At 35.2% G+C, this 14,247-nt stretch overlaps 1 non-coding gene and 1 pseudogene across 1 annotated transcript; one reads left to right on the top strand and one right to left on the bottom strand.

The window, feature by feature from the left end:
* Positions 1 to 13,069, bottom strand: part of LOC116854826 — a 51,271-nt pseudogene extending 38,202 nt beyond the window's left edge.
* Positions 7,290 to 7,396, top strand: LOC116854839. The gene has a single exon (XR_004380228.1). It is a non-coding gene; the product is annotated as a U6 spliceosomal RNA (small nuclear RNA).
* Positions 13,070 to 14,247: the final 1,178 nt, after the last annotated feature.

Here is a 14,247-nt window from a genome sequence, read left to right as displayed (position 1 = left end):
GTCTGGTAAAACCAGTTGATCCCTTCTGAGAATAGTATTTTGAAGTTAAAATAAATAATACAGAGAATTATTATAGAAGTAATTTTATTTAAATATAATTTATAAAATGCTGAAAAAATAAATTCATAATGTAGTAATATATATGCTTCTTTAACAAGATTTTGTGTTATTTCTAAAAACTAATTTCAAAATAAGAATGTCTCACAATAACTCTAAATTATATTTCAAGCCTTACAAGACTTCATGAAATCCGAATTAGAACCTTTACCAAAGGTTTCATAAAACTCAGCTTTGGAGACAGTATTGGCCAGAGTGGACTAGAGTTGGGTATTTCCTTTCACCAGGTCATTTAGGCTCAGATAATATCCCAGAAGGTTAGGCTTAGGTTAACTAGGTCCTTCTGAGGGTAGGCCTTGTTGAGGGAAAAAAAAAAAAAAAAAAAAGTGTTCTAGCTATTTTAAGATGCATCCTTTCCCCCCAACTCCCTCCTTGAAGCAAGAGGGGAATTTTATTCAATATTTATTGTGAAAATCTACATAAGCTCCTGGAGATAAAACTCAGAAAAGTGTGGGGGGCCTCCCTATGACTTTGTCCCCCTGGAAATTTTTACTTACAGAACTGTGCACACTGAGAGTCTGGCAATCTGTCAATTGCAGTCCAGATTTTTCTATCCCAGCACTGGTTCCACAGCATTTTTTGCTCCAAGTTTCTTTTCTGGTAAGCCATGACCTCTAAATTCACCATCTCTCCACTTTTAGAGGCAGCAGTTTTCCCAATGTCCTCCCTTATAGATTCAAGAAGAGTTGTTGAATTTTCGGTCTGTTCAATTTTTGAGTGTTGGCGGGACAGTGGACAATGGCAACATCCAAGTTCCTTACATGTAGAAATGGAAACTAGAAGTCCTATTTTTTTGTTTTTGGAAGAACAGAAAGACTGAAAGAAGGAAGGGAGGAAGGGAACAGACATTTTTAATAGGCAGGATAATCCAAAGGTTTAGAGATTATCTCCCAGAAACTAGACAAAGGCCAAAACTTTCTTCAGAATGTACAGTATTGGACAGCCAAGACCTGCTGAGTTAATCTTCTACGGCACAATCACCAACTGTTTGTACCTTTGTGTCTTTGCTTAGACAGATGCTTTTTTGCTTGTCCTCTCCTTCAAAAACTTAAGGGTACCACTCGGTGTAAATTTGTTTTAGCATGGGCATTCTCTTAATCATCTTTGTATCCCTAGTGTATACATAGTGCCCAAAATATAGTATAGTAGTAGCTCAACAACTGTTAAAAAATATTTGAACAGAAATAAATCAAAGTCTTTTCTTGTTTTTTTTTTTTTTTTAATTATGGTTATTCAGGAAATGTATAGTGGAATGCATCACTGCATAATGTAGAGATATCTTCTCACTATAGTCAACAATTGTACAATTGTGCATCTTACTAAATTAGTATATCTACATATTTTACATATTAGAAACAGGTGAAACATGGGAAAGAGTAATCTAATAATTAAGTATGAAAAGTAAAGCAGGTAATATGAACTATGACTAAGAAGAGATTAAATTTTATTTTGGGTAATTTTCAAGCATTTTTTCCTATAAGTTTTATAATGGTTCTAACAGATCAGAAATCCATACCAATGGAATTTCAAGCAGCAGTCAGAAGGATAAAGCTCAGGTTGCTTAGCTGTTACTTTCAAAGACATGTAGCGAGAGGATTAGGAAAGATCCCAGTGGACACCTAGAGTACAGCTTCAGAAACAGTCTGGCCACAAATGTGAGGGACAGACAGTTATAGGACACAGATGTTTGACAAATTTAAAAAAAAATAAGGTTGTATTATAATTAATAACAATTTAATTAAGAATTAAGTGTCAATTTTGGGAAATTGGGCTTTGACCCAGGTAAGTTCTTGCAAACAAGTACCAAGGAACCTAGATACAAGAAATGAGGGACAGGTAAGGAGTTAACCACAAGTGATTTACCCACTTCCTGGTACTATGCTACAGGGTCACAGTGGGAGCAATCAAAGTAGATGTAATGAATAATCTAGTTCTTTGTTATAACTTTTTTTTTAAGCAGAAATCTAAATCTTGGAAAGATGAAAGCATAAAGTGGCGTTAAATGCTCCAAAATTCAAGATTAAAATGACACAGGGTCATGGATTCAGGAAAACTGTTACAAGTTATGATTTATCCTCATTTTTAGAAAGATTATTTAAATTCTCTCTCATTGGGAGTCAAGAAACACTTACAAAATGTTCTTTATTTCTGTGCAACATATGTATGTAATGTTGACCAGTTTCTCTCTTGATTACATTCTAATTATTGTTTTCCCTTTTCTATCTAGAATCTAGAAGGAATCTTATTATCTTTCTAACTTTGATTTCTCTTTCTACCCAATATGTACCAAATAAGAGAAGTATAGTATCATGAATTTACCAGAAAATAAAGTTAGAACTATGCAGCCAAAATTAATGAAGTGAAAAATACTGTGACAACAGAAAAGGAGATTAGATGGGGGAAGACCGTGAGAGTAAACACTAGTGTTTTGCTTTCTTTCATCACTTGCATCTGTTCTTATTCAGTGAAACAAATGCAGAAATAAGCTACAGTCAGCATTATTAGAAACATAGACTTTATCAGAGTGAAATACCATCCATCATAATATTAATTTTTCAGGGAATTATTGCACATTTTTTATGGAGTATTCTTGTTTTAAGAGATATACGAGGAATAGATTTTTTAATTCGGATAGGCTGGGTTGAATCTTGGAGCTGCCACTTAATAAACTCACCCAATCACTCTGTTCCTTGGGGTCATCTCCTCTGAAAGTGGTGGGAGAATAGAAGCATCTCCTTATTATTTTGTAAAAATTAAGTAGGTTAGTTTAGTTACTGTTCACACTTGTGCCTGACATAAAACAATTGTTCAAATCAACACCAACTATTACCTTACACCACAAAAACTAGAAAAAATAGATATACATAAAATCTAAAATCTATTTTGGTAAGAAAGTCATGTTGGAAGGTTAGTCTGATTGCTTTGGAAACTAAGTTGTTAACTTAAAACAGGGATGTTGAACGTTTACGTATCGAGAGCCATCATGGCTCTTGCTATCGGCTGCAAGTAATAGGAACTGTAAATCAAACTTTAAAAATGTAAACAATAACCAAAATATAGTGTATTATTTTTTGACATAGCATTAGGTAGGAAAGCAACCCAATTTTTTTTTCTTTCTTTCTCTCCGGCTATTTAATCAACACATGCCTTTCCCCTAAGATAATTCCCTCATTGCCATATGATGTCAAGCAGAGAAACCGAAACATGCTGCGTCCTGGATCCCATCCAGAGAAAGTGAAAACCCTCTCTTCTCAAGTGTTGGATAGGAGTCTTTCCCTTCAAAGTGGTCACTTCTTGGTCACGTGCTCCATGCACCAAATGGCTTAATGAACCACATTTACTCCTTAAGGGCAGGATCAGGGTATTGGAGAAGTTTTGCCAGATATGTGCAGTTCAGTGGCATTGGAAGATGCTGACATAAAATGAGTATTTGGTAGGAACAAAGTAGGGAGGAGCAAATGCCAGAGAGGCCAAAACAATGTGCACTACAATGGTAGACACTGATTTTGGCTCACTGATTTTATTTGGGTAGACTATCAGGTTACCGGAAATTGTGCACTGATAGATTAAGTTGTTGCTAAAGTAAAGAAACTTCTACACAGAAATGTCTCTCTCTCACCTGTGTGACTGGATTTTTATCTTTTTGAGCAGAGTGACAGGCTGTTACATGTAACCTTGACACACTGTATATTTATGCATAAAGGACTGATAAAAATATAATTTCCTCTAAATATATTTTGATTAGCAAAAGAGGAAAAAAGAAGAAAAGGTGAGGCTCGAAACATTTCCCAGGGTAGTGTATTATAGAAAGAGAGAAGGATGAATGTGTGGAATAGGAATATCCCTCATTGCTGGTTCTTTCCAGTGCTGACATTCATATGAAATATATTTATTGTTGAATTAAATACTCTTTAGCCATCAGTCCTTTCTGATTCCTTTTTTTTTAAAGATTTTATTCATTTATTTGACAGAGAGAGATCACAAGTTGGCAAAGAGGCAGGCAGAGAGAGGGGGAAGCAGGATCCCCGCTGAGCAGAGAGCCCGATGCGGGGCTCGATCTCAGGACCCTGAGATCATGACCTGAGCCGAAGGCAGAGGCTTAACCCACTGAGCCACCCAGGTGCCCTCTGATTCTTCTTTTAAAGGAATAAATCCATAGAGAAAAGAGTAAGAAGAAATTAAGTGGGCAAAGAATACAGAAATGTACATACAAACAGAGCCATGTGATTTAAGTATAATTAGATTTTATGAGTTAACTATTATAATTTTCTCTGTTTTGCATTTAAATTTGCAAAAATATGTGATCTCAACTCAAATATATTTTATTGGACAAAATGGTGTTTAATTATATGACGCTGGTCTTCTTGAGAATAGATTTAATATATATCTGGGATTTGATCAAAACATATTAAACTCATTAGAAATTATCTCCCGATTTCTTGACTTTACAATTGAAATCATTTTTGTTCTTTGTTAAGTTCAAATATCTATAGCTATAAAATTAAAAGAGGGAAAATCACAGTGGTGCCATATAGAAAGGATATTTAAGAGTCTTTATTTTAAAGTTTAATTGAGCACAAGGAGTAGAAATTTCAAAGTGCTAAATTACTTGAAGTATTTATTCATAAAATAACATATATTTTAAAATAACAAAGATAACAATAATGAATTCAAATAACATCTTGCACCTGGACACAATTTTTAAATATGATTATATATTTAATTCTATTTTTCCAATCATGTACCTATTAGATTGAGAGTGAATTTATATTCAGTTTCCAGATTAATTCCTTCACTGAATATTAGAGAAATAGATTGTATTTTGTGGGGGGGTGCTGCTATGAACTGTTGTCAGCTTACTAATCATGGGACTTGTGTATCCTCTATTTCATCCTTCTTTGAGTTTATTGATTACTCCATCGACTTTTCTATTTCCAGCCTGTCTGTTCATTCAGACTAGTTTGCACCATTAGCAAAATATACAGTTTGTTTTATTTCTCCTCTCAATACACACTTTGAAATTAGGCTTTGAAATATAGCAAATGCTTGGCATTAAAACAAGTATTTTAAACTTTGCAATGAGGTAAATTCCAATTTTTCCTAAATTGAATGGAATATTAAAATAAGTATTTTAAACTTTGCAATGAGGTAAATTCCAATTTTTCCTAAATTGAATGGAATATTAGCTGTTTTTGAAGTAAATAATGAAAATATTTACTAGAAATACTAGAAAATAGCTTATCGCTTATAGGAAATAAATATATAATAGTATTTAGATAGAAAAACATTTTTTGTAAAAGTGAAAGATATGTTTCAAGTCTGTTTAGATAAGAATATTTTTACTAGTAAGATTTAATCTTTAAATCTTTGAATCTTTATTGGTATTCACTATGATTCAAAAATTTAAGAAGATAAGACATTTATAATTTAATATACAATTTATATTTCTAGATGACATAGAATCATATAATTTATGCTTTCTCCACCATTTTTTCTTAGACATAACCACTTTCATAACAATGAAGGTAACATAATACAATAAGTAGTTATTTTTTTTCTTATGACAGTATTTTATTCATGATTGAAAAACATGAGGATTCTAAATTATCTAAATTCTCCCATAACATTGTTAATAGATATAGTTAATAGATTTTCAAACACTGGACTATATGTAGTCCCTATTATAAATCAAAAGATACATATAAATTACATTCACAGATTGTATTGTGGCGTATCTGTACAATCTTATCAAAGAGTTAAGACTAACCAAGGCCTGGTTTTCCAATTGAAATATGTATTTCTACACGGAGAAAACTAATAAAGCAATGACTAAAACAAATCTGCCTCCTTTAAGTATGCTCAAAAACATGTTTTAAAGACCTTTAGAAGTTAAGAGTGATGACTGCCCAGTGACACAAAGAGGCAACGTTCTTTAATTCAGATTAAGTTGAAAGCTACATATGGACAATGATTCTTATTTATTTTAATTTTTTTAAAGATTTTATTTATTTATTTGACAGACGGAGATCACAAGTAGGCAGAGAAGCAGGCATAGAGAGAGAGAGAGGAGGAAACAGGCTCCCGGCCGAGCATAGAGCCCGATGCAGGGCTCCATTCCAGGACCCTTGGATCATGACCTGAGCCGAAGGCAGAGGCTTTAACCCACTGAGCCACCCAGGCACCCCACTTGTTTTAATTTTTGTTCAGTGTTAATTTTGTTCATTGTTCTAGTTTCCAAAACCAGTACTTAAAGATGGTCTCTTCAATTCAATATGTGTTGTGTTAAATAATTAAATAAATAAATGTATTGTTGCTTATTTTCTGCTCTTCAACCAGAGTTGCTTCTGCAACCACCTTTAAAGATTTTAACAGTTTTCAGGCATTTTCTTCACAACAGTCCTTGATGCTAGTTAAGTCCATGGCATTCATTGTCTCAAAGGTTGGATGAACACCCTTAGAATAAAAAAGTCAATGGATTTTCTTTATACATTATTTTTGAAATCCAATGTGGAGAAAATAGTTTTACAGGCAATGTTTAATATTGTAAAATCTAACCATTTAATTTATGTACTTATTAGATAACATGGGTTCTATATCAAAAAAAAGCTGAGGGGTACCTGGGTGGCTCAGTCGAAGTGTCTGCCTTTAGCTCAGGTCATGATCTCAGTGTTCTGGGATCCAGCCCCATGTAGCACCTCCAGCTCCCTGCTCAGCTAGAGACAGCTTCTCCCTTTTCCTCTGCCCCTCCCCAAATCCCTGCTTCATCTCTCTCTCTCTCTCTCTCTCTCTCTCTCACACACACACACACAAAATGAATGAATAAAATCTTTTTTTAAAAAAGCTGCAATTGGGGTGCCTGGGTGGCTCAGCGGGTTAAAGCTTCTGCCTTCAGCTCAGGTCATGATCCCAGGATCCTGGGATCAAGCCCCACATCGGGCTCTCTGCTCACCAGGGAGCCTGCTTCCTCCTCTCTCACTCTGCCTGCTTCTCTGCCTACTTGTGATCTCTGTCTGTCAAATAAATAAATAAAATCCTTAAAAAAATAATAAAAATTTAAAAAGCTGCAATTGTTAAGTCTAAAAAACTTCAAAGATAAGGCTAGGGTACATCGAAGGCAGTTCCAAAAGCTTAGGTACACCTGTTAAATATTATAAGTTGAAGGATCAGGTGTAGTGCTCCCTTCAGTAGCACATATACTAAAATTGGAAGGGTACAGAGAAGATTAGCATGGCCCTTGTACAAGGTTGGCACACAAATTTGTTAAGGATCAGGTACTCAGAGGTTATGCTGTAGACAAAGGACAGGGGAATTACACAAATTGATTTTGGAGTTAATCCCTTCCCTAGTCTAGGAGCTGGCAGGAGGAAGACCTGAAGAATCTATGTGAGGTATATTCTTGAGAAGGGACCCAATGGTTTAGCCCTTGAGCTAATTCCCTCCTAACCAAAAGGAAGCAATAAAAAAACAGTCAATTTTTAGAGGCTAGGGTTGCCTAGCCTACTAGTACTACCAAGAATAGTGCTTCATTCTGCACATTGTCAGAGAGGAAGAATAACAGAATTGCTCAGACAAATCTCACCCCTTTGGACAACCTGCAGAGTCCAGCACACCACAGTGCAGTAAAGAAGCCTCTCTAAATCTTCCATCTCCTCTGAGGGATAAAAATGTGGGTTAGATTAAAAAGAGCCCCTTAAGTACTCTGGAAGAAAGATAAGGTCGAGGTAGAGTATGTGGAGCTGGCAATCTGAGAACACAGCAAGTCCAAGGTATCAATAATGATTGACGTACACAGCTTTGAAGATCCCCCCACTCAGGGGTCAGTATAGACAGAGAATAGCTATGAGGCTTCTCTGTCCTTTCATCCTTGAATTAAAGAACATATGTAAGCCCACAAACTCTAAGGAGAAATAAAATATAAAGATGAAGGGAGAGAAATTTGAGGGGCTTGATTGAATAAGGAGTTATGACAAAAGTAACTCAGTTCCAAATGGAATAACATGAGGTTTATCTTTCTTTAATGGAGAATAGTAACTGTCCTGCAATCAATTAAAACTTAGTCCTATCATCTGTACCTAAAGAGATGTGAAGATAGGTCTTTCTATGCACACCTGATTCAAAGAAGTATAAATTTCATGCACATTATATTTGTAATATGTTGTGAAAATGTCTGTAGGTGGCTCCATAGTCAAGTCAAAACTTCCCTTCCTACATTTAATCAGTATCACCTGAAGGGCTTTTTAGTAAAACACAAATTGCTGGACCCCCAGGGTGGAGACTAAGAATTGCATTTTTAACGAATTTCCAGGTGATGCTGATGTTGCCAGTCTGAACCCTACACTTGAGCAACCATCACCTTACTACACATAACTGTACTGTATGGCTTTTGCTTTAGTCAAAACCTCCAGTGTTTTTGTCATGTCCACTGTTTTCTCTATCCTGCTTAATAATCAAACACAAGAGAAATAAACCAATGTCACTTTTATTTTTGCAGTTGTACTGTTGAGTGGCAGTTAAATTAAATCATAATGTATGGGATATACCCAGAAAAATCTTGGCCTTCTTTTATGGAACTGTGTTTTCCTAAATTTGACCTGGTCATTGCTACTTACCTTCTTAGGTGGAAGGGTTTATGCAAGATTAGTATTAATGAAAAGTACAACCTGGGTGATTATGCCAAATTTTCTACTAATGCATTTGTTATAGCAAATAAATAATAACTTGTTGAAACAGTGCACAACGTAGTTGCGTATGGGATAGAGAAGAGGGTATGTTTGGGTATAGGATAAATTCACTCTCGTGTTAGGTAACAAGGTATAATTGATACCCCCCAAAAGAGCAGATGTCTCAAAACTACTTGATGGATGGATGGAGGTGACATGCTCTTTGAGCTATGAATGAGCATTAAAAAAAAAAGGCTTACTTATTCCCTTTACCTTCATATCATAGAAAAGTCAACCATTTTTCCAATAGGCTGTATTATACCATTGTGATATACGCATGATTCGTTTTCAGAGATGGGGACAGAGGTTTCCTTGAGATACTATTGAAGTAAGAGCATAGGAACTCCTTGGACTCCTGGGGATTAAAAATCTTGTTTTGTTACATCCAAACTCCTACTCTGACAGGGTGGGTCCAAGAAGTGAATACAACTGCCTGAACTAAAAATCTTCTAAAATATATTAATTTAACAAGCACAAGATTTTCCAGGCATTGTTTGAAGCATGTATGACATATGTTAATGTTCATAACAAGCCAATGAGGGATGAGAGCACATTGCACAGACATTAAAGTATTTTGCCCAATATCATATAGCTGGTAAGAGGAGTAATTGAGAATAGAATCTGGCATTTATAATTCTATAAAATTAAGATTTTCTCTCTTTCAAGAATCTATTACCATACCTACCATGAGGCTATTATCAGATGTCTGATCTCCTTAATTAAATAATCATGATAGTTTTCTCCTCCTAAATACCTCTGCATAATTGTTTACTCTTAGTGGCCTCTCTCATTTTCCATTTCATTAAATTTCCGAATTTTCTTCCTAACTTATTCACTTTTCTTATGTCTGACTCATGAGTTCCCCTTTTCTTGCTATCTGATAAATGAATGCATTTTCAAAATTAAGACATCAGCCTTCTATTTTTCCTAGTTTACTTTGGCAATCTCACATATTTCCAGGTTAACAGATTGTATTTTCAAGAGATACCAACATCTCCCATCCCAGTGTTCTTTTTTCAGTATGAATCTGTCATTTATTTCACCATCGGGAGGTAGAATTTAATTTCCTCCTCTTTCAATCTAGACAAGCTTATAACTGTTTTGACCAACAGAGTATGTGGGAAGAAAGCTATATATCTTCCAAGGCTAGGTCAAAAGAGGCTATCAGTTTTAACTTTGTTCTGTTGAAACATCACTCTGAGCAAATCTAGTTGACATGTAAGAAGTCCAACTATCCTGAAACTACCACTGGGTTTAATATTTCCAGGTATGATATTTTCAACCTTTTAGTCATCTCTGCTTATGCATGAAACAGGTCAGCAAACCCATGTTACACCATTCAAATTAACCCAACCACCAATGGAATACCAATGACCAACCTCAGATAATGAAATGAGAAGCAAAATCTTCTGCGTTTATTTTAAATAAATTGCTTTCATGTCAAACCCTGCCCATACTTCTGATCCATAAAATCTTTAAAAATAATGATTTAAGTGTAACCCATTAAATTTGAAGTGGTTTATTATGCAACAATATTAACTATTAACTTCTAATAATTTTCTATTCTCATCTCATCCTCCTCCTGATGTGTTGTTTTTACTTTCAAACCTTGTATTCTAAATAATTACGTTAGGCAGTGGACACATTAACATCAGTAAGATACAATCTCTTCCTTCATGTCTTATTTGGAAAATAAATGTTTTATTTGGGGAAAAAAAAGCAAATATAACAAAAAAATGGATTAAGTAAATTTTAAAATACCTTTTTTAAAAGGTATTTGGGAGAAAATACAAATCACAATTAATACTCTATAGAGTCATGATAGGGCTATAAGAACAAGTGTCACTGCCCACATATTGAGTTGGAGAAAGTAAACCAATTGAATTAGTGATGGGATAGGCATTTTGGAGAAAGGACATTCAAATAACAGAGCTAGCATAAGTAACATAAATGTAGAGGTTTATAGTGGAAATTCTAAGTGGCCTGGTGTTAGAGTTATGAGTTATGTCACTCTAATTCCTAAAGATGTCATAATATAAAGTATTATAACATCAAAATGTCATAATATAAAAATAGGGAGAGACAGACAAGAGCATGGACATAATGGACTATTGGGCTTCCTTTTAGAAATAACTGAGTCTCAGATAAGAGCACAAGAATCATTGAGTATAAGGTTGGTGCTTCTGAAGCTATTGTAATGAAGAATCAGTGTTTTTCCCCCAATTTGTCATGGACCAATACTTGTATAAAATACAATAGAAGTGAAGTTACTAGAAAAGTGAAATTGAAGTGATAATAAACTATAAGCCCTTAATTTTTATTATTAGAGTCAATGGACATAGGATCATTCTATCAGATTACTATAAAATTTCAAATTTTATATCTTCAATTTAAGTAATTATCTAATGTAGACACATAACAAAATATTTCTGGACTGGAAATTTAACTTTATTCTAAATTAACAATTTAAATTAGTCCGTGGCCCACACTTTTGAGTAACACTGCAATAGGGGATCCAGCCATGTGGCTGGTAAGTGACTACACTGTTTTTGCAATTGTCCAGTTGAGAAAGACTAATGTGTTTTATTATAACTAGAAGTGTAAAGGGTAGAAATAATATTAATTATAATTAATAATAATAAAAGAGTTAAAATGCTTATATTTTGGATATTCTCAAACTAAAATCAGGGATGATCTTTAGCTTTGTGTCTTACGCAGCAAAATAAAATTTATCCATCTAGCTGATCTTTCAGATAGGGAATATTCAAAGACTTTATGGGGAAAACGTTAAGTTTTAGAGTTAGGATAGGTTTAATACATGACTCACTGGTCATGTGACCTTAGGCATAAAATATAGGCTCTTCATACTCAGCATTCTGTTCTAGTAATAATAGTAATAATTACAATACTATACAATATGCAGTACTATACAATATATACAATTTATATTGTGTATATATACACACAATGTTATTGGATATAATATATACACATATATAGTATATAATGTATATAATATATATACACACAATACTGTACAATATATACAATATACAATATATACATACAATACTATACTATACAATAACAATAATAGTAACAATTACAAATACTTAATTTTCTACTTGACTGCTTGATAGGTTCACCTGAGTTCTGTTAGGTCAAAATCAAAATAATAAAATTATTCACACACCTACAAATTAGGTCTACCTTCTGACAATTATTTTTGGTAATAGACCCACAATAAACTAAGGAAAAGACTATTCTCAAAATTTAGTTTAATTTTACTATTTGATACATTTATAAATGACTAATTCTGTTGATTCTACTACTCAAATAAAATTACACTTTCTATTTCTATTCCTCGAGTCATGGCTCTAATACATGTACTCTCACTTGTGTGTGTAAGGTTTCCTGATATATAGGCAATATATTCTGTTTCAATCTATGGACAAAAATAAGCCACCAACCCCACAGCTTTCATAGTGGAGGACCCATAGTGTTTATGATGGATCCCTGCAGCCTGCTCCACAGAGGACACAGGCAGTTTTTGCCACGGAGGTAACCAGCAACCTTTGCTGCTATAGACACGTGAAGAGGGAAAGCTGCTGTGGCCCCCTCGGAAGGAGTGCTATTGCACTATCCGGGATCACTGCAGCCAGTCTTTCTCCAAACCATGCACACACCCCACACCTCAGAACCATGGCTCTATCACTCTGCTATACAGCTGCTCGGACACCTGAGCCACTACATGGGGAGCAAGCCAGTGTCCTGGACCCTGGAGCTGCTTTCCTTTTGTGAGCCCCTGTGCTCCAGCTGCCAGGACGGCGGCTGCCTAACAGGCACCATGTATCAGACACAGTGTTCCTACCGCTGCTCGTGAGCCCGCACGCCAGAACCCGCTGCCATGGGGGCTCCGTCAGCCACAATATCCCTGTGGGATAAAAGAGATCAACAGGCCCCCTCCAGTCTTTGAAAGAGAAGACTCTGTCTTCTCAGCCATCATCGCTGATACCGGCAGTCTTGACCACTGAGAATCCCCGCATTCCTCGCTCCTGCTGACTTTGGTAATGGAGCTGCATGACAGCTACACCCTGGGCCTTCACTGCCACCGGAATTCCCACATCCACACTGCTGGCGCTCCCCGCCCCCCACGAGTGAAGATTCTTTCCCCACCAAAACCAGTATGTAAAGTCCAGAAGAGGTAACTGCTCCATCAAATGTGGCGCCATCTACACAAGACTGTAGGAAACACAAATAATCAGGGAGACAGGGCACCACCAAATGAGTACAATAATTATCTCTAGTGATCCCCATAGGTAAAACCTATGTGGATTATAGGATATCATCAACCAAACAATTTTTGCATTATGAGAATGCCAAAAGGAGGAAAAAGAAAGAGACAGAAAGCCTATTTAAAGAAATAATGGCTGAAAACTATCTAAACCTGGAGATAGATATTGACATACAGGTACATGAAGCTTACAGGTTTCCATGCAAATTCAGTCCCAAAATGACTAACCAAACACATAATAGAACTCAAAAATCAAAGACAAGGGATTTTGATAGCAAAAAGAGAAAAGAAACTCATACAAAGAAGCCCATGAAGGCTGTCAGCCGATTTCTCAGCAGCCGCCTTGCAGGCCAGGAAAAAGTGGGCTGATAGGTTCAAAGCACTGAAAGAAAAAACTATCAAACAAGAACAGTTTAACCACTAAAGCTGTCCTGCAGAAATACCGGACAGATAAAAACTTCACCAAACAAAAGCTGAGGGAGTTCATCACCCCTAGATCTGCCTTAAAAGAAATGCTAAAGGAAGTCATTTATGCTAAAGTAAAGATTCTGATTCATGAAAACAGACTGAGTTTTATCTCACACCAAAACCTATGTTGTTAAAAATAATGACATATTTTTAATATCATATTCTTTGGAATCTAGGACAATTTTTGGTACACTTTTTATGATTCTATTGTGACCATGGGACTCTTAGGAAAAGCAAGATGATATTAAATAGTGTTCAAATAAACACTTAATAAAGTGTTCACTTTATCAACTTTTATAGATTATATATTTATATAAAACCTAGTAACTTAGAAAATAAGGTGCTTAACTCTATGGTATAGCTGTTATTTTATCTTCAGTGATTTTATTTCAAAGTACATGCATACACAATAAGGGGTACTGAGTAGCACAAAATATACTGCTGTATTATTTTTCAAATGCCAGCTATGTTATATGTGAGAAGTCACTTGTTTCTGTGGTGTTTCCTTTCATCCATGACCTTCCTCTTTTTTTTTTTTTTAACCTGCCATACATATAGCATTCAGGTAATAGTTGGGTGAGACAGAACCATTCAAACTGCATTTCATCATAATGGGCATCAGGTAAGAGTTACTAACCCTCAGAGGTT

The sequence above is a fragment of the Lontra canadensis genome, unplaced genomic scaffold (genome assembly GCF_010015895.1).
Source record: "Lontra canadensis isolate GAN:19392208 unplaced genomic scaffold, GSC_riverotter_1.0 scaffold95, whole genome shotgun sequence".
NCBI lineage: Eukaryota > Metazoa > Chordata > Mammalia > Carnivora > Mustelidae > Lontra > Lontra canadensis.
Note: the sequence above shows the minus strand (reverse complement) of the source record. Positions and strands in the feature narration are given on the sequence as shown.